The sequence below is a fragment of the Panicum hallii genome, chromosome 8, assembly GCF_002211085.1.
Source record: "Panicum hallii strain FIL2 chromosome 8, PHallii_v3.1, whole genome shotgun sequence".
Classification (NCBI taxonomy): domain Eukaryota; kingdom Viridiplantae; phylum Streptophyta; class Magnoliopsida; order Poales; family Poaceae; genus Panicum; species Panicum hallii.
Genome location: NC_038049.1, coordinates 7652939 through 7674938, shown reverse-complemented (window position 1 = coordinate 7674938; position 22000 = coordinate 7652939).

The window sequence follows — 22000 nt, the reverse complement described above, 5'->3', positions numbered from 1 at the left end:
TTTCTCCCCTTTGGGCCCAGCCCAGCCCGGCTGGCCACCCCCCTCCCTCTCCTTTCTTTCCTCTGCAGCCCGGCCCGCAGTCCCCCTCTCCTTCTCTCTCTCTCCCCTCGCGCAAACCGGCCTTTTTCCTTTTCTCTCTTCTCTCCGCTCGGTCCGGTCCACCCCGCGCGGCCCAAGGCCCGCGCTTCCCCCCTCCTTCCTTTCCCCACGCGCTCCCTCTCTTCTCTGGGCCGCAGCTCGCCCGACGGCCCAGCCCCGCGCGCGCACCCCGCTCTCTCCCTTCTCTCCCTCTCTCTGGCGCTGACAGGCGGGGCCCGCCTGTCAGGCCCTTCCCCTCCCCCGCGCCCGAGCCGGACCCGAGCTCGAGTCCGAGCTCGGTCCGCCCCTCCGCGCCGTCCCCGCCTCGGGCCCGCACGCCCAGGCGCCCCTCGGCCGCCCTATAAAAGCCGCCGCACCCCTGCGCCTTGTCCCCCAAGCCGCAGCCACCCTACGCCCTAACCCTAGCCGCCGCATCCGCCGCCGCCGTCCTCGCCTCGGGCCGCCGTCGTCTCGCCGGTCCGCCGCCGCTTCCCGGCAATCAAGTGCCCCCGGAGCACCGCAAGGTGGTGAGGGTGCACGGTCGCCCGCCTTTTCCCTCTCCCCTGCTTCTCCCGTGGTCGCTCGACGCGCACCGAGCCGCCGCCGCCGCTCCTCGCCGCCGGCCGCCATCTACGGTCGCCGCCTCCCCCTCTCTCCACCCTAATCAAGTTCCCCGTGTCGTCCTCTTTCTCCCCGTCTAAACCCGGGCCAAAACCGAGCCGGTAACGCGAAATCGCGTGTTTCCGGCGAAGCGCCGCCGTCCTCGCCTCGCCGCCGGCGTCCCGCCGCCGCACCCGCGCCACCCCGCGTCCCCCCGAGCCGGCCGGCCGTTGGATCTAAATCCAACGGCCCAGAACAGATCTAGCCGCGAGTCAAAACAGATCGCGTACCGGTCAACCGTGCCGTTTTGCAAAATAGCCCTTTGAGTTTTCCGAAATCAACCCGCGCTCCGTCTCAGTTCAAAACTATTTGCGTTATAGTCCTGATTCTTCTGTTTAGACCCCTGAGGTTTTTCAAAATCGAACCCGCCGTCCAATACCCCTCAGTTTTGCGTGCTAGCCCCTCTGTCTAGGGTTTATTTACGATCTAGCCCCTGGTTTCTCTGTTTTAGGTCCTTTTAGATCTAAATCTTCGCAGATAAGCCCCTGGAACCCCGTTTTAGCCCTACTTCTCCGTTTTAACTCTGATTTCATCAATTCTTGCATTCACGGGATCCTTACGACTTGTACAACATTTTTAAAATATTATTTTGTTTTGTTTTCATTGATTGGTGTACTGTTCTTATTTTATTTCATTTGCTTGTTTGTATGTGCTCGTGTGCGACGTTAGACGGTGCGCAGTTCGAGGATCCGCAGGGACAAGACTTTGAAGAATTTCCTGAGCAGCAGCAGTTTGCTAACGAAGCCAAGTGGTCCTTGATCATGTTTTCAGTCCTATTAATGTCACAATTACACCTTTACTTTTATGCATGCATGTGTCTAGAATATGATGGAACCCAATTAAGGATATGACTAGATTTTATTGAACTTCCTTGTTTAAACCTGGGTTGTTTTATTTATGTTATAGCTACGCTAGTTGCTTAATGATAGTTTTTGGATGTTTGGAAATCATGTTACTTCCTATATCTCTCATGTCCTTTGGAATATTGTTATGGCAATCAAACAAGCTTATTGAATGAATTGGAACATGGAGAACCACCCAGGAAAACAGTACAACCACAGTACTATATGGCTCTGGTCTTGGCTAATTAATTAGAAATCTTAGCTTGTGATGATCTTACCGAAAGGGCAAGAGGGGTTGCATTGACGGGGTATAGCTCGGTCCTTTGAGGCACATAGCTATGTGAACCTTGGCTAAGGTATTTTCCTCAACAGGGAGGGTTATGACCGCTTTGACTTGAAACCTTAGCGGATTATCATGAGTTAGGGAATCTTTGTAAAGGCCTCGTAGTGAATCCCTGCCACTCACCTCGGAAGTGTTTAAGGGCCTTGCAAACCCGGGCATAAAGGGAAACACGAGCTGTGGGTAAAGTGTACAACCTCTGCAGAGTGAAAACTGATATATCAGCCGTGCTCACGGTTAAGAGCGGTTTGGACCCTCACATGATAATTGAACTTGAAGACGATTTAAGCTGTTGTTCTTTATGGTTGAAGTTGTTTATTTACTCAGTTTTTATATAAGGGTTGGTATAAACTTAAACCTAGTTAATGCTTGCTAAATAAAACTTGACCAACTAAAATGCTTATCGCAGTCAAACCATGTCATCTTATCCTTGAATTGGCCTTGCATGTCATATAATTTACTCCACTTGCTGAGTACCAACCATAAGTGTACTCACGCTTGCTTTATTAAAACCAATGCTGCTCAGAACAAGACAACTTTCCGGAGTTTCCCGAAGATATTGGAGATTTCTAGGCGTGTGTCTTCCAGTCAACTGCCTGTGAAGTTGAAGTCCGCTGCTATTTATCGACGTTTATTTATTCGATTAAGGTTAAGACTGTCGGTCATGTAATAAAGTACTATTATACTCTTATTCGTTAATGCAATGTTCGGATATTCGCTTGTGACGTCTACTGTATGTGCGGAACTTGATCCTGGCGCACATATGGGATGCATTCGGTTACCTTTCCTAAACCGGGTGTGACACTACCCATTCCAGTTTGGAAATGGGATGAGATAGGAATGGACTTTGTAGTGGGCCTACCTAGAACACAGAAGGGACATGATTCCATATGGGTAATAGTGGACCGACTCACTAAATCGGCTCATTTCATACCCGTACGAACTAATTACGGAGGAGAAAAGCTAGCCAAGCTTTATATGGAAAACATAGTAAAGTTACATGGAGTACCTAGCAGAATTGTCTCTGATAGTGGAACCCAATTCACCTCTAGGTTTTGGAAAAGCTTGCATCAAGCCATGGGCACCAAGTTAGATTTCAGCTCCGCATATCACCCACAGACGGATGGTCAAACCGAAAGGGTAAACCAGATTATGGAAGATATGCTGAGAGCATGCGTCCTGACCTATGGGAAGGATTGGGAGCAGAGTCTGCCTTATGCAGAATTCTCGTACAACAATAGTTACCAAGCCAGCTTGGGCATGTCACCATTCGAAGCCCTCTATGGAAGAAAGTGCAAAACTCCCCTAATGTGGTCGGAGGTTGGAGAACGTGCCCTAGTAGGACCCGCGCTTATAAAAGAAGCAGAAGAAAAAGTAGCGGAGATCCGCGAGAAATTGAAAGCGGCTCAATCCCGACAAAAGAACTATGCAGACAAGAAAAGGCGAGAAATAAGTTTCAACCCAGGAGATTTTGTTTATCTCAAGGTCTCACCTATTCGAGGGACCCGAAGGTTTCAAGTACAAGGAAAGCTAGCCCCTCGGTACATTGGGCCGTACCAAGTTCTGAAGAAAGTCGGAGCCGTAGCATATCGATTGGAGCTACCCAGAGAAATGGTAGATATACACCCAGTGTTTCAAGTCTCGCAATTAAGAAGGTGTTTGAGAGTACCCGAGGAAGAACACGTGCCGATGGAAATAATAGATCTGCAGCCGGATCTGCGATACCAGGAAGTACCAATCAAAATTCTGGACACTGTCACTAGGAGGACAAGAAACTCTGAAGTACGGATATGCAGGGTTCAATGGAGCAGACACGGAGTAGAGGAAGCAACTTGGGAACGCGAGGAGGCTCTAAAGAAGGAGTTTCCCCATCTGTTTAAGAACCAGTCGAATCTCGAGGACAAGATTCATTTTAAGTAGGGTAGGTTTGTGACGCCCTGAAAATTCACCAAATTAAATCACGCGCTAGAGTGTTTCGTTTAAAAACTGTTCGTCGTCAAAACCCTAGCCCTAACCCCTTCTGACCGACACCGAACTTGACCACTGTCCCATCCCGCACCGCTCGGCGGTCCGACGACCACGCGCGACCGCCTTTCCGCGATCAGCGCCGACGCGATTCTTTTTCTCCTCGCGCAGCACGCGAATGTCGCGCGCGCGTGGCCGACCAGCCGCGGTCGCCGCCGCGAAAATCGCCGACACGCGTCACCTTTTCTTTCCCTTTTTGCTTTCCTTTTCTTTTTCCCCATTTTCTTTTCTTTCTCCTTCTCCTTTTCTCCCCTTTTCTTTTTCCATTTCTTTCTTTTCCCTCCTCCCTTCTCCTCCCTCCTCCTCTTTCCTTCCTCTGCTCCCGAGCGCCGGAGCCCTGCCCGGCCTCCCTCAGCGATGCGCACGCGCAACGCGTGGCCGCACGCGCCGCGCCGTGCTGGCCGCCGCTCGCGCCCCCGCCCTGGCCCGCGCTTCGCCGCGCCGTGCGCGCACGCGCGTGCTCGCCCCCGAGCGCGGCCGCGCCGCCCGCCGCTGTCCCCTGCCGCACCCCGCGCACGCGCTCGCCACTGTGGCCGCACAGCCCTCCCCCACGTGCGACGCCTCGGCGCCCTCGCCACACCACGACGGCCGTGAGCGGCCAAGCGCCATTAATGGCGCCCGCCGAGCCCAGTGACCGGTCCTGCCTCCCCATCGCCTCGAGCGCCTATAAAAGGGGCCGAGGAGCACCCCCCGGCTCCCCACAACCTGCACCGCCACCCAACCCCTCGCCTCCCCAAGCCCGGCGCCGCCCCTGCTCCCGTGGGCACGCCCCCTCGATCCACCTCGGTCCAAGGTGAGGCCGGGGATGGAATCCCCTCGCCTCCCCCTCCCTTTTCCCCCCACCCCCGGGCCGCCGTCGAGCCCTGGCCGCCGGAATTTGGCCGGCGCAGGAGCTCTCTCCCCCTTCCTCTGTTTCCCGTGGAGAGGGGAGGAAGAAAGGGCTTTTTGCCCAAAGCCCCCCTTTTCCTGTATTTCCCCAAAAGAACCCCCCCTATGCGTCACTTTGTATAAAAACCCCTCCACCTTTATTTATTTCGAGTACTAGCCCCCACCATGTGAACGTAAAATCAAATAAACCCCCACCTCTTTCTAATGAGCCCCAAACGTCTCTAGAAATTACGACCAAGTCCTTTCCACACCATATATATTTACAAATAGGCCCTCGGACCCTTGTTTAGACCCTAACACCCCGTTATGCGCCAAACGACCTCCGATCGACCTGAAACTTTACCACACCATTTCTAGTATAGTTCCAACCATGCCATTACGAAACCACCCAAAAATATTACCCCTATCCCCATAATTAAATTATTTCCGATTCAAGTTCAACGATAAAAACTTTTAGTTCTTTCGCTTGATTGTGTGCCTGTTTGTTTGCGTCGTAGGACACGGAGTGAATGAGAAAGGTCCCGACTGTGATCAAGCAAACGAGGATCAGTTCTGCGACCCCGAGCCTGAGGGACAGTGCTTCGATCAGGACCTCCCGCAAGGGTTTGATGATGGCAAATTCAATCCTGCCCTTTGATGCATGATTCTGTCCTAGTTTTTATAAACACAACCCAGTGGCCTGTTTTATAAAATTGCATGGTTTTGCTTGCTGAAAACATGGTAGGATAGCCACCCTTGTTTGTGATAACCATACCTTGACCACCTGGTTTTATAAAGAAAATGTGTGTGTGTGGGAAGGGATAAAATGTGGTTTTGAAAGATGAGTCAGACGGGATGGATGGCATTTCTGCGTGAATTGCCGTTGGTGTGCTCGTACCTGTGTGGTTGAGCGAGGAAGGGAGATATCCATCTTGTCACCCCTAAGGACCGAGTTGATGTGTCATCTCACCTAGCTTCCTGTCGTGCAAACTACTTGACCGTTGTATGGGCAACGGCTTAGCATAAAGCCCACTAGTTAGTCTGATAGCCATCAGGAGAGCTGAGAGCAACGGGTGATCAAGGAGAAGGGATAAGCTCTGTGTGACTTTGTCACACCCGATTTATAAGAACATAAATCGAGCAATCATATATGCGCCAGGATCAAGTCACGCATATATACAACAGATTATCAAGATATCACAACACATGTCAGGAATAGCATTAATATAAATCGTAAACGAATCATAAATGAATTATTTTATTACAACCGAATCAAGAATCGGTTCAAGAATTGCGGAAGCGTAAAATAGATACATGAAGAGCTGGGCGCCACAGGGACGTCGACTGGGAGACAAACGCCTAGAAGTCGTCGAAGCCGCTGACGTAGTCCTCCACGTTGCCGGGCACTGAGCAGCAGTCGAAGATATCCAAAATAGAACAGAAGAGTAGAGAGGCAAGTGTGAGTACAAACTAGTACTCAATAAGTATAACACGAGCATGAGGCTCTAAGGTTAGCTGACTCAACTGCATTAGCTTTTAATCTTGGCAAATTTTATTAAAGCTAATTACTACAAGTGGATGAATTACCATAAACCCAATTGCATAATAAATTAATCAATATTAATTAAGAACTACTGAGAACCATCCAAACCAAAACCACCCGGGGAATCGCCCTCGTCAAAGGTTGATAACCCCACTAATCAGACGGAGGATCTGGGCCGCTCATGACTGTGAGCACAGCTGATATATCAGTTTTACACTCTCGAGAGGTTGCACAACTTTACCCACAAGTCGTGAGCTACGCTAGTTGTTCATCACACTTCCTTAGGTGAGATGGCTAGCAAGCACACTACGAGACCGTTACAAAGGATCATATTGGTAAGGTGTAACCGCTAAGGATTTTGGATCAGCGATGATGGGGCCCACCTCCGGGGGTACAAGACACACAGCACAGACCAAGCCGGAGGAGCAGGGACCATTGAAGCTTACCACCCCTCTTGCCCACGCAGGTAAGTTACTCCCGAACCAAAATGACCTAATTAGTAAGTCAAGACCGTCCCATTCCAGTCTTGTGGTTGCGCGGTTGTCCCAGGTTGTCACTCTATGAACCGGTCCTTATGGAGAGTGGCCAACCAAGCACTAAGCACCGTGCTGGCCCCCTAAACCATGTTTCTAACAAAACATCTTTTAAGGACGCACAAACCACTCAAGCACACAGCACAGAGGGTCGGCTCCAGAATTAAATTGCATGAGATCGTTAACAAATTAATTAAAAAGGACCAAGTGTGTTGTAGCGCAGCAACCTAGCACAACTAACCAAAATGCAACCCAAAGGATATATATAAAGGATAATAAGTGGCTAGGAAATCCTTATAGGCATACAGTATTAAAATGCAGTATGAAATTGTATTTTAAAAGTGATAGGAAGTTCATGTTATACTTGCCTTCCTCGTACTCTCCCGGCTACTGCTCGAACTGCTCGGAAGATGGCTGCTCCTGGCACTGGTCCAAAGGCTCCGCGTCTACTCACGATCGTCAAGCATAGACCACACATACACACATGCATAACAAGAGCAAACTATAAGAAAACAGTACAACATCACATAGAAACAACATACAAAACTAGCCTAGAACTAATCTACGCGTTACAACGATCGCGTGGATATAAAGAACACCTAAAACGGAGCTAAAACGCGAAAACTACGCTCAAAACAAGATCCAGGGACCTATTTGCGAGAAAAACAGGAAACCAGGGGCTTCTGGACAAAAACCGAGGACTTAAACGTAAATAAAGGGTAGACACAGGGGCTAGCTGGTTTAAAAACCTCAGGCTGGACTGCGGGTTCAATTTCCAGAGACTCCAGGGGCCTAAAAGCATAAAACCAGACCTATCCGTATTTTCTTTTGAACTACGGGTGGACCGCGGGTTGATTCCCCGAAAAGGCGAGGGCTCTTTAGCAAAAAGACAGGGCCAAAGCGGTAAGATCTATTCTGGGCCCTTAGATCCAGATCGGGCGACCGAGATTAAACTCTTAAAGCGAAGGGGTATCTGTGGATCTGGACGCTTGGATTTGGATCTGACGGCGCGAGCGAAACGGTACGCGGGTTCTAATCTGATCCGTTGATCGCGGATTGGACGGCCGGAAATAGAAGGGGGCGCGGGCTGGCGGCGCTGCTCGCCGGAGCGCGGTCTCCGCGGCGGCGCCTCGCCGGAGACACGCGATCACGCGTTCCCGGGGACATTTCACGACGAGATCAAGCCTAGGGGGTAGAGCACAACGCGGGAAACCCGTCTAGGCACTCCAGAAGGTGAGTTAGGGCTCGGCTAGGGGATCCCCACGGCGATGGCGGTTCGGGGCGGTGAACACGCCGGCGTGCGCGCGTTCCGGGCGCCACAGGCTGCCAAGGACTAAGGGATCCGGCGCACAAACACCTGGGGAAGGAGGGGAGGCTCACCAGAGGGTTGAGGAGGCCGGAACTGCAGTGGGCGGAGGAGAACGACGACGACCGGCGGCGGAAAGGCTCGGCTCTCGCGGAGGGAGGTGGTGCTGGGGCTCGGGGGTTGACGCAGAGGCCCTGAACAGCTACCTGATGACGAGGTTGAGCTACCGCAGCTCTTGGCTTGGGCTGGGAGCCACCGGAGCTGTGGATTCGCGGCGGAGCAGAGGCGGAGGAACGCGGCGGCGCAGAGGCTCGGGACGAGCGGGGCGCTAGGGTTGGAGGCGGCACTGGTGGGGATAGGTTCAAGGGAGGTCGCAGGGGGATAAGAGGAGCAGGCCAGAGATCTCGGGGTAGGGTTGCGGCGGGGAGGGGCCGGGGATCTCGGCCGTGCCGTTGCGCGGCCGTTACGCCGGGGAAGGAAGAGGAGAGGGGGAAGAGAGCGCTGACAGGCCGGGACCAGCGGTCAGTGGGAGAGAGAGGAGAGGAGGCGGGCGCAGCTCGGGCTGGGGAAAGAAGGGGCGCCGGCAGGCGGGCCCGAGCTGGCAGCGAGAGAGGGGAGAGGGAGGGGAACGCACGGGGGCCGGCTGAGGGAGGAGTGGGCCGGGGCGCGGCCCACGCGGGGGAAGAGAGGAAGGAGGGGGGTGTGCTGGGCCTCGGGCGGCTTTGGGCCGTGGAAAGAAAGAGAGAAGAGGGGGTGCTGGCCCATGCGGGAGAGAGGGGAGGAAAGAGAGCTGGGCTGGGCCAAGACTTTGAGTTGGGCTGCCTTCTTTTGTTCTCTTTCCTCTTCTTCTTCTTTTCTTTTTCTTTTCTACACTCAAACATTCAAACAAAACTATTTGAATTCAATTAAGTTTGAATTCAAATCCTATAAACTCAACACAAATAAAACAATGCTGCGGCATGAATGCACAAACATTTTAATCCTATGATAAATTTTATTTTCTTGCGTTATAAATTACTTTAAATGCCACCAAAATTAAAGAAAAGCCTGGGAAATTTATTTAAGCCCAAATAAATTAATTAAAATTTGAGGAATTTACCTTAGGGTGTTACAAACCTACCCCCCTTACAGGAATCTCGTCCCGAGATTCGGATAGGCTAGCTAGCAAAGAGATCGGCATATGTCTTCCTTAGCTCGTCTTCTCGCTCCCAAGTAGCCTCATCCTCCGTATGATGACTCCACTGAACACGGCGCATCTTGATCTTCTTGTTTCGGGTGACTCTCTCAGATGTCTCCAAAATCTTCACCGGATGCTCGACATAGGTCAGATCCTCCTGCACATCCAGCCCTTCTATCGGTGCTTGCTCTTCTGGCACTCTCAAGCACTTCTTCAGCTGAGACACGTGAAACACATCGTGCACTCCTGAGAGATTGAGTGGCAACTCCAAACGATATGCCACCTCACTTTTCCGTTCCAACACCTTGAACGGACCAATGTATCGAGGAGCTAGCTTCCCTCGTACATTAAACCTGCGGATTCCTCTCATCGGCGAGACCTTCAGATATACATGATCACCCACTGCGAAGATCAAATCTCGGCGACGAACATCTGCATAGCTCTTCTGACGAGTCTGAGCGACCCTCAGATTCTCTCGCACCTGCTGTACCAACTGTTCTGCCTCTTCAACAATATCTGGACCAAATACCTGCCTCTCACCAATCTGATCCCATTACAGCGGAGTCCTACATTTCCGACCATACAGAGCCTCGAACGGGGACTTCTTCAGACTGACTTGATAGCTGTTGTTATAAGAAAACTCTGCATACGGCAGGCATTTATCCCAGCTGGTACCATACTGAATAGCACAGGCTCGAAGCATATCCTCCAACACTTGGTTGGTTCTCTCTGTCTGCCCATCTGTCTGAGGATGATAAGCAGTACTGAAACGCAGCTTCGTATCCAACGAATCATGCAACTGCTCCCAGAACCGTGAAGTGAACTGAGATCCTCGATCAGATATAATCTTCTTTGGAACACCATGCAGACAGACAATCCTGGAGATATACAACTCTGCGAGTCTAGCACCGGAGTAAGTAGTGTTCACCGGAATGAAGTGAGCAACCTTCGTCAACCGATCCACTACTACCCATATGGAGTTGTACCCTTTCTGAGTACGAGGCAAGCCAACAATGAAGTCCATAGTGATTTCCTCCCATTTCCACTCTGGAATCTTCAATGGCTGCAATAACCCTGCTGGCCTCTGATGCTCTGCCTTGACACGCTGACAAGTGTCACAGATAGCCACGTACTCCGCAACGGAACGCTTCATTCCATACCACCAGAATCGTTCCTTCAGATCGTAATACATCTTCGTGCTGCCAGGATGGATAGAATATGCCGTATCATGAGCCTCACTCAGGATCAACCTTCTGAGGTCATTCACATCCGGCACACATATACGACCCTTGTACCACAAAGTACCCTGATCATCCTCTCTGAAATGAGGAGCCTTGCCAATCTTGAGCAACTCACGAATCTCCTGCAGCTTCCTATCTTCCTTCTGATGCTGCCTGATCTCGGCCTCCAGAGTAGGTTCTGCCTCGAACGATGTACCCGAGGTATGATGCAAGAAACCCAGACTCAACCGCTCAAACTCCTCGCATAACTCCTGAGGCATCTGAAAAGCCACGGCCATGTTAACATAGCTCTTCCTGCTCAGAGCATCTGCTACCACATTAGCCTTGCCCGGATGATAGTGGATTTCCAGGTCATAATCCTTGACCAACTCTAGCCATCTTCTCTGCCGCATATTCAGCTCACTCTGAGTGAAAATATACTTGAGGCTCTTGTGATCGGTGTAAATATCACACCTCTGCCCAAACAAGTAATGCCTCCATATCTTCAGAGCATGCACAACTGCGGCTAACTCCAGATCATGAGTGGGATAATTCAGCTCGTGCCTGCGCAACTGCCGCGAAGCATAAGCTATCACCCTGCCTTCCTGCATCAGAACGCAACCAAGACCATCCCTCGAAGCATCACAATACACTGTGAACCTCTTGCTCTGGTCTGGCAGAGTAAGGACTGGCGCCGTAGTCAACCTCTTCTTCAGCTCCTCGAAGGCCTTCTGACGCTCATCAGTCCAAGAGAAACCCACGTCCTTCTCCAGTAAGGAAGTCAAAGGCTTCGCAATCTTGGAGAAATTCTCAATGAACCTCCGATAATAACCTGCTAAGCCCAGAAAAGAGCGGACTTCCTTCACCGTCTGTGGTACAACCCAGTCAAGCACATCCTTCACCTTCCCGGGGTCCACAGCAATACCTCCCTTGGAGATAACATGACCGAGGAACGGAACTTCGTCAATCCAGAACTCGCACTTGCTGAGCTTGGCATACAGCTTGTGCTCTCTGAGCCTCTGCAACACAAGCCTCAGATGCTTCTCATGCTCCGCTTCTGACTTGGAATATATCAGGATATCATCAATAAATATCACCACGAAGGTGTCCAGATAATCCATGAAAACCTTGTTCATCAGATGCATGAAGAAAGCCGGAGCATTGGTCAAGCCAAAGGACATGACCGTATACTCGTATAGCCCATACTTGCAGGTGAATGCCGTCTTCTGAATATCTTCAGGACGAATCTTCAGCTGATGATAACCTGAACGCAGATCAATCTTCGAGAATACACAAGCACCCTGAAGCTGATCAAAGAGATCCTCAATACGGGGCAATGGATGCTTGTTCTTGATAGTGACTGCATTCAGATCCCGATAATCGACGCACATTCTCTTCGCGCCATCCTTCTTCTCTACAAGCAATACAGGAAAAGCCCAAGGAGAGAAACTGCGACGGATATAACCCTTAGCTAGCAACTCGTCGACAGTCTTCTTAACCTCCTCATGCTCGACAGGAGCCATACGATAGGGCCTCTTAGCAATAAGAGCTGTGCCAGGCACGAGATCAATCGAAAACTCAATGTCGCGATCAGGCGGCATACCTGGCAAATCATCCGGAAAGACATCCGGGAATTCAGACACCACGCGAATACCATCCGTGGGTTGAGCCTCCATCTGATGAAGAAATCCAGAAGGCTCTGTAGCTCCAACAGTGACCTCCTGACCATCCGGTGCTGATAGAAGAACAGTCCTCTGGGCACAATCTATCCGGACTCCCCACTTGGCAACAGTCTCCATTCCGAGGATCACATCAATGCCCTTGGAGTCTAACACCATCAGATTCGCACTGAAATCTACCCCCCTTATGGCCACACTGACTCGGGGACAGAAGACATGAGACCTCAACTGCCCTCCCGGTGAAGATACTAACATGCACCTCTTTAATGTGCTAGTAGGAATGCCATGATGCTCAACAAAAGACTGGGTGATGAAAGAATGTGTAGCACCAGTATCAAAAAGCACTGTAGCAGGGTGGGTGTTGACCATGAACGTACCAATCACCACGTTAGGAGCCTCGGCCGCTGACTCGGCCATCACGTGGTTCACCCTGCCCTGAGTTGGGGCCTTGGGCTGAGCTGCACGCCCCTGCTGTCCCGCCTGCGCCTTCCGAGGGCAGACGTTGGCGTAGTGCCCTGGCTCGCCGCAGTGGAAGCACACTCGAGGAAGTGCTGGAGCCTGCTGCCCAGGAGGAGTGGGCGCTCCCTGCCTCTGAGCTGGTGGAGCCGGAGGCGCCGGAAGCCTCTGACCCGGTCCCGCCTGCTGCTGCTGCTGAGGACGAGGCGGAAACTGCTGCCGCTGCTGGTACTGCTGAGGTGGCCTCTGCTGCTGCTGCTGCTGTGGAGGATACTGGTAGCGAGGACGGCTGTTGCTGCCCGAAGAGGATGGAGCCATCTTCCTCTTCTTATCCTCAATCTCCCGGCGCTTGCGCTCGGTGTTGAGGGCCGCATCAACCAGCTGGTTGAAGTTGTCGAAGCGGTGGTTCAGCAGCGCATACTGGATGTGATCATCCAGTCCCTCCTTGAAGTACTCCTACTTATCGCTATCACGAGCGACGTCAGCAGGGGCGTAGCGGGCAAGCTGAAGGAAGCGGTCACGGTACTCCGTCACCGTCATAGATCCCTGAAATAACGAACATGGGCAACAAGGATAGAAATCGCTCAATGGTCAGGTTTTACGAAAGAAGTCAAGGATAAATCAAGCTCAAAGAAATGGTAGGGAATTTCCATTAAATTTTACCTGCTTAAGGGCACGGAACTCCTTCTGCTTCATCTTCATGATGCCCTCAGGAATATGATGGTTCCTGAAACGCTCACGGAACTGGTCCCACGTGAGAGCGTCACGATCCCGAGCTGGGTAGGACTCCCACCAGTCAAGAGCGGAGCCTCGCAGCTGCCCTGCTGCATACAGAACCCGCTCTCGGTCGTCGCACTGCGCAACTACCAACTGGCGCTCCACCGAACGAAGCCAGTCGTCCGCCTGGAGTGGGTCCGTGGCGTGAGAGAAGGTTGGAGGGTGACCTCTCAAGAAATCCGCACGCCTGTCACGGGGCTGAGGTGGCGGAGGAGGCGGTGGCTGAGCATGGATCTGCTGCAGAGCCTGAACAGTATTGTTCAGGGTCGCCATCATCTGCATCTGGAGCTGGAAGAACTGCTCCGGGGTCAGTGGTGGCGGCATCGGTAGCGGCTGACCGGTACTCTGGTTGTTCTGCTCCTGCTGGTCAGAACCAGAACCGGTGCGCCTGGTGTTCACCATCTGATTGCAACAAACGAAATTTATAAGGATAAGATATCGTACAGCTGCGGAAATGAAACTTTGGAGGGATATGACAGAAAGAAAGGAATATAAGTTTTACCCCCAACGTTCTAACTCAACTTTATTATTCAGTTCAAGTTGGGTTAGGTCGATTTGCATGAACAAGTTTAACTACTAGCCTATGCAATCAACCAAAAAGCCAAATCAAACATTTGCACAATAACAAACATTCAATATTCACAACTTAGTCGAGTTTTCCACACTACTCGACTAACACACTCGTTCTAGCGTATTTTTATCGGGGCAACTTAAGCTTATAACTTATAAGATTAGGCGACTCAGGCCAACGTCTACGGAAAACTCAAGCTACCCTCAGAAAAGACGGGGAAGATAGCAAATCTAGGGCTTAAGACTCAAGGAATAGAAGCAGAAAAATGATGGCTGAAGATTTGCGGAGGCAAGCAAGAGAACCGAAGTCCTAAACTCGACCAATTCTACCTAGGCTTCGTCCTACAGTCGACACGGCTCTGATACCAATCTGTCACACCCGATTTATAAGAACATAAATCGAGCAATCATATATGCGCCAGGATCAAGTCACGCATATATACAACAGATTATCAAGATATCACAACACATGTCAGGAATAGCATTAATATAAATCATAAACGAATCATAAATGAATTATTTTATTACAACCGAATCAAGAATCGGTTCAAGAATTGCGGAAGCGTAAAATAGATACATGAAGAGCTGGGCGCCACAGGGAGGTCGACTGGGAGACAAACGCCTAGAAGTCGTCGAAGCCGCTGACGTAGTCCTCCACGTTGCCGGGCACTGAGCAGCAGTCGAAGATATCCAAAATAGAACAGAAGAGTAGAGAGGCAAGTGTGAGTACAAACTAGTACTCAACAAGTATAACACGAGCATGAGGCTCTAAGGTTAGCTGACTCAACTGCATTAGCTTTTAATCTTGGCAAATTTTATTAAAGCTAATTACTACAAGTGGATGAATTACCATAAACCCAATTGCATAATAAATTAATCAATATTAATTAAGAACTACTGAGAACCATCCAAACCAAAACCACCCGGGGAATCGCCCTCATCAAAGGTTGATAACCCCACTAATCAGACGGAGGATCTGGGCCGCTCATGACTGTGAGCACAGCTGATATATCAGTTTTACACTCTCGAGAGGTTGCACAACTTTACCCACAAGTCGTGAGCTACGCTAGTTGTTCATCACACTTCCTTAGGTGAGATGGCTAGCAAGCACACTACGAGACCATTACAAAGGATCACATTGGTAAGGTGTAACCGCTAAGGATTCTGGATCAGCGATGATGGGGCCCACCTCCGGGGGTACAAGACACACAGCGCAGACCAAGCCGGAGGAGCAGGGACCATTGAAGCTTACCACCCCTCTTGCCCACGCAGGTAAGTTACTCCCGAACCAAAATGACCTAATTAGTAAGTCAAGACCGTCCCATTCCAGTCTTGTGGTTGCGCGGTTGTCCCAGGTTGTCGCTCTATGAACCGGTCCTTATGGAGAGTGGCCAACCAAGCACTAAGCACCGTGCTGGCCCCCTAAACCATGTTTCTAACAAAACATCTTTTAAGGACGCACAAACCACTCAAGCACACAGCACAGAGGGTCGGCTCCAGAATTAAATTGCATGAGATCATTAACAAATTAATTAAAAAGGACCAAGTGTGTTGTAGCGCAGCAACCTAGCACAACTAACCAAAATGCAACCCAAAGGATATATATAAAGGATAATAAGTGGCTAGGAAATCCTTATAGGCATACAGTATTAAAATGCAGTATGAAATTGTATTTTAAAAGTGATAGGAAGTTCATGTTATACTTGCCTTCCTCGTACTCTCCCGGCTGCTGCTCGAACTGCTCGGAAGATGGCTGCTCCTGGCACTGGTCCAAAGGCTCCGCGTCTACTCACGATCGTCAAGCATAGACCACACATACACACATGCATAACAAGAGCAAACTATAAGAAAATAGTACAACATCACATAGAAACAACATACAAAACTAGCCTAGAACTAATCTACGCGTTACAACGATCGCGTGGATATAAAGAACACCTAAAACGGAGCTAAAACGCGAAAACTACGCTCAAAACAAGATCCAGGGACCTATTTGCGAGAAAAACAGGAAACCAGGGGCTTCTGGACAAAAACCGAGGACTTAAACGTAAATAAAGGGTAGACACAGGGGCTAGCTGGTTTAAAAACCTCAGGCTGGACTGCGGGTTCAATTTCCAGAGACTCCAGGGGCCTAAAAGCATAAAACCGGACCTATCCGTATTTTCTTTTGAACTACGGGTGGACCGCGGGTTGATTCCCCGAAAAGGCGAGGGCTCTTTAGCAAAAAGACAGGGCCGAAGCGGTAAGATCTGTTCTGGGCCCTTAGATCCAGATCGGGCGACCGAGATTAAACTCTTAAAGCGAAGGGGTATCTGTGGATCTGGACGCTTGGATTTGGATCTGACGGCGCGAGCGAAACGGTACGCGGGTTCTGATCTGATCCGTTGATCGCGGATCGGACGGCCGGAAACAGAAGGGGGCGCGGGCTGGCGGCGCTGCTCGCCGGAGCGCGGTCTCCGCGGCGGCGCCTCACCGGAGACACGCGATCACGCGTTCCCGGGGACATTTCACGACGAGATCAAGCCTAGGGGTAGAGCACAACGCGGGAAACCCGTCTAGGCGCTCCAGAAGGCGAGTTAGGGCTCGGCTAGGCGATCCCCACGGCGATGGTGGTTCGGGGCGGTGAACACGCCGGTGTGCGCGCGTTCCGGGCGCCACAGGCTGCCAAGGACTAAGGGATCCGGCGCACAAACACCTGGGGAAGGAGGGGAGGCTCACCAGAGGGTTGAGGAGGCCGGAACTGCAGTGGGCGGAGGAGAACGACGACGACCGGCGGCGGAAAGGCTCGGCTCTCGCGGAGGGAGGTGGTGCCGGGGCTCGGGGGTTGACGCAGAGGCCCTGAACAGCTACCTGATGACGAGGTGGAGCTACCGCAGCTCTTGGCTTGGGCTGGGAGCCACCGGAGCTGTGGATTCGCGGCGGAGCAGAGGCGGAGGAACGCGGCGGCGCAGAGGCTCGGGACGAGCGGGGCGCTAGGGTTGGAGGCGGCACTGGTGGGGATAGGTTCAAGGGAGGTCGCAGGGGGATAAGAGGAGCAGGCCAGAGATCTCGGGGTAGGGTTGCGGCGGGGAGGGGCCGGGGATCTCGGCCGTGCCGTTGCGCGGCCGTTACGCCGGGGAAGGAAGAGGAGAGGGGGAAGAGAGCGCTGACAGGCCGGGACCAGCGGTCAGTGGGAGAGAGAGGAGAGGAGGCGGGCGCAGCTTGGGCTGGGAAAGAAGGGGCGCCGGCAGGCGGGCCCGAGCTGGCAGCGAGAGAGGGGAGAGGGAGGGGAACGCACGGGGGCCAGCTGAGGGAGGAGTGGGCCGGGGCGCGGCCCACGCGGGGGAAGAGAGGAAGGAGGGGGGTGTGCTGGGCCTCGGGCGGCTTTGGGCCGTGGAAAGAAAGAGAGAAGAGGGGGTGCTGGCCCATGCGGGAGAGAGGGGAGGAAAGAGAGCTGGGCTGGGCCAAGACTTTGAGTTGGGCTGCCTTCTTTTGTTCTCTTTCCTCTTCTTCTTCTTTTCTTTTTCTTTTCTACACTCAAACATTCAAACAAAACTATTTGAATTCAATTAAGTTTGAATTCAAATCCTATAAACTCAACACAAATAAAACAATGCTGCGGCATGAATGCACAAACATTTTAATCCTATGATAAATTTTATTTTCTTGCGTTATAAATTACTTTAAATGCCACCAAAATTAAAGAAAAGCCTGGGAAATTTATTTAAGCCCAAATAAATTAATTAAAATTTGAGGAATTTACCTTAGGGTGTTATAGACTTATGCCCCGGTTAAACCTCGGAGATAGTTCGAATGACCCCTTGATGGATCCCGTGGTGGCTGGTCAGGTCTAGCTAAGGTGGGTAATGGCTTTGCTGGGATCTGCACCGACACTAATGTGATCGTGCTGTGGTACCCCACCTGTGGGTAAAGTTGCACACCTCCGCAGAGTTAAAATCTATTCGAATAGCCGTGCCCACGGTATTGGGCAAGTTATGGTGTGGTCACATAACTAGTGTTTCTCTCCGGGAATGGTTGGACTGGTGTGGGTTGTTTGGAAAGTGTCCGGCAGTTTTGCGGTGAGCTACGGCGGATGGGGAGTCCGGTAGCAGCTTAAAACTTGGATCCTGTGTGGATCAACACCATGTGCTCCTTGATACTTAAAAACTTGTTTTGGAAATTGTTTTAAACGAACCTTTGCATATAACTGAGTTTTCCGCAAATGAACCCTGACCTTATCCTTGGACTGTCCTGTGCCTTGATTTCTGTTATAACCCCCCCCCCCCCCGTGGGTGTGATTGGACTTGCTGAGTACGTTTGTACTCACCCCATTCTTATTTCTTACAGCAGAAGATCCAGACTACCTCCCTGGAGACGTCGAGTAGGGTTTCGTCCTGCACCCAGTCTTGCCTGGGGTTAGGGCCACCGCTGGAGTTCCGCATGGCGCAAGACTCTGATGACTCTCTTTTCGTAGCTAGTGTAGTAGTGTGGGTTCTAGTTGTAATCCTCGCGATAGTGGCGCTTCACTGCCCATTACCGCGTAGAGTTGTACGGTGATGTACCATCTGATGTAATAAAAGTGTTATCAGCCTCCTGGAACTGATAAACATCACTTTTAAGTTTCCCCTGATGGGGGGGGGGCACTTCACCGATGGGGCCATCTAAACTGGATCCGTTACAAGAACCAGGTGGAACAGGACATTAACATCAGACTTAAGCCGATGAGACTACAAACATGGAACTAGACTAAAGAGAATGTGGCCGATGGGCTGGTGTTGATAGATGGGTAGCTAAAGAGGGTGTGAGGTTGATGGGCATACAACTGATGGGTGTCCTACGGATGCGTAGCCAAAAGGCATATGGCTGATAGGTGTTTGTCCTAGAGGTATATAGCCAAAGGGGTGTGTGGCAAATATCTCAGTCGATAAATCGGCTGGTATAAGTGTGCTGACAGAGAAGGGTAACTAAAATGGATTGGTTATATCTGGCTGTTATAGAAAACGACCAGAATTGGCTTGGATCAGCTGATAGCAAGAACCCTAAGATCGTGTGTGCATCTCTGATACATCGACTATGTGCAGCCGATGTAGGACAGAACAAAAGAATTATATCGACAGTAGCCGATATTAGAAAGATAACAACCGTATCGGCTAACCAGCCGATGGTAGAAGCATATCAAATGAATTGCATCGGCTGATAGCCGTTACAATGAAACATCATAGATTGAATTGAAATGGATGCTTATCGGTTGAGCTAATAGCCGATGCTGAAGCATAGCTACAGAGATGTATTAGCTAAGCAGATATTAGAAAGATAACAACCGTATCGGCTAACCAGCCGATGGTAGAAGCATATCAAATGAATTGCATCGGCTGATAGCCGTTACAATGAAACATCATAGATTGAATTGAAATGGATGCTTATCGGTTGAGCTAATAGCCGATGCTGAAGCATAGCTACAGAGATGTATTAGCTAAGCAGCAGATACACCCGAACTAACAAGGATCCTTATACGAAAAGGATCTTAAGGAGACTGCAATCAAGACAAGGAACAATGTCTTGATAGCAGGGACATGAGCATTCATGTGAAAGGATTAACTAAACATCACACATCTCTATCACAAAAATATGAGTTAACACTACCAAACTTATCAACAATGCAACAGGAAAGACATTCTATTTATCAAACATGTTATTCACTCTTTTACTGGGCATTCATTTATCGGGTATTATCTAAATTGTTTAGTTACATTAGGTAACAGGGTTGATTACCCTACACATCTAAACTAAATACATTAGGTAGTATACTTGGTTATCTTAAGCAAACAAACTAATTACACTTAACATCTTTATGCAACATATTAATCAAAATAAATGATTTAAATAAACAACATGTAAAACTTAAATGAATTTTATAGAGCAATGCAATTTAAAACTAAGGCTATAAAAATTACTAAACATTGTTTTAGTCTAATTACATTTACTGTAAATTTATCAGGATTTTATTTAAACAGGAACTATGCCACAAAATTAAACAAGAACACACATTAAATGATTAAGATACATTTATAACTGTAGTTCTATATTAGATCTGGGATTCAAAATTTATGGACATGTTCTACTATACAAGAGTAACATTCCAGCATATTATCATAATTATTCAATAACCAAAACTATTGTTCATGAATTTCCTTTGAATCTAAGACTATATTCATAACTTCAGTTACACTAGGTTTCTGACTCTCAAAATTTTATCATGAACTAAACATGTTGAAAGAATGCTAAGGTTAAATTTTAAGCTACAACCATGAACAGATGCATCTGGAATTAATTTATGAGGTTTTTATCAACATACATAAAAAATACTCAAACATCATAGCTAAACAATAGATCTGGCCCTGCAAATTTTACACAGAGCTATTCAAGACATGCACAACTTATGTTCCAAAGTTCAGCTATAGCACAGCTGTGAATCAAAAGATCTAATTAAAGCATCCATTTTCTACTAATTAAATCACAGCACAAAATACACAGATTCATCTCATGATCATGACACAAAAGTTGCAGTATTTAATCCAAGGATTCAAACCCAACTTGTTTGACATTTTTACCATTTTTCTACTATTTACTACGATTTTCCAAAATTTCAGCCAGAAATTTCAAGAAGGTCCAGCGCGACACTATTCATCTGAGTCCTGGAATTCTTCCTATTGTTGTGTGGAGTCCCTGGTCATGATTTTTGGAACAGAGAAAACTCAGGGAGCTTGATTCCGGTGATGGGGTGCTTCCCGGCGGCGAGGGAGAGGTGGGGGAGCATGAGGGACACGAGAGCTACCTTTGGATTGGCTCGGTTGAAGCCAGGGTGGCCGGAGGAAGGCCGGCGGCGGTGGCAGTATCCGTGCGACCATAGCAGCGACGCTCCAGCGAGCTCCGGTGAGCGGGGTTGATGTGGGACGGGTTGAGGAGCTTCAAGGGGCTGGGGGCAAGCGATTTTGGGGGTCAGCTTGGGAGGAGGATGGCCGGAGGGGAAGTCCCCGCGGGCGGCCATGGCGGTGGGTTGTTCTGTTCGAAGAAGCAGAAGAAGGAAGGAAGGGAAGAGGAGGGCGAGAGCAAGAGAGCAAAGGAGGGTATGCTGGCACTTGTTTACGGGCTTAAGTAGGAGGAGGAGGAGGACAAGGGCATGGCACAGGCGACAGCGGCGGCGAGCGGCTACTGATGCGGCTCGGTAACAGCGGCGGCGGCGCGTGGCAGCGCGGGGAGGAGTCACAAGGGAGAGCTAGGGTGGTGGGGATGCCTCAAGGCGACGCGTGGATGACGCTCGAGCAAGAGGTGGCGTGGGCGAGCGGCTGTATCTGCGGCGAGCGGCGGTGACAGAGCAGAGAGAAAACAGAGAGGAAGAAGAAAGGGAATTTTCCCAAGGACCTGTGCACAAATTCAGAAAATACAGGGGCCTAGGTGTAAATAAGAATTTAACCACTGTTCTAGAGTTCAAATGAAAAAGTGTTTAAAATAAAAGTTGTGCAACTTTTCAAATCCTACAACTTTGTTTTAGAGTTTAAATTCAAAAACTCAAAGAATGAAGTGTTAATTTAAAACCTTGGACTAAAATCAAAATTATAATGTTTTTGTCGTAAAGGGTGTAAATTTCATAACATTTAGGACCTAAATGCAAGCATTTATGACATGTCATGATGATTTGACCTAATGGCAAGCATTTATAACATGTCATGATGACTTGACCTAATTGCAAGCATTTATGACATGTCATGATGACTTGACCTAATTGCAAGCATTTATGACATGTCATGATGACTTGCACCTTTTTACACTTTAGCCCTTAGTAACTTTGAAAGTTACTTTTGTAATTCAACAGTTGCATAAAAGGACTCATACTTTTGGAAAATTATACCTAGGTCCTTATTTTCACAAATGCACTCAATTCAACACA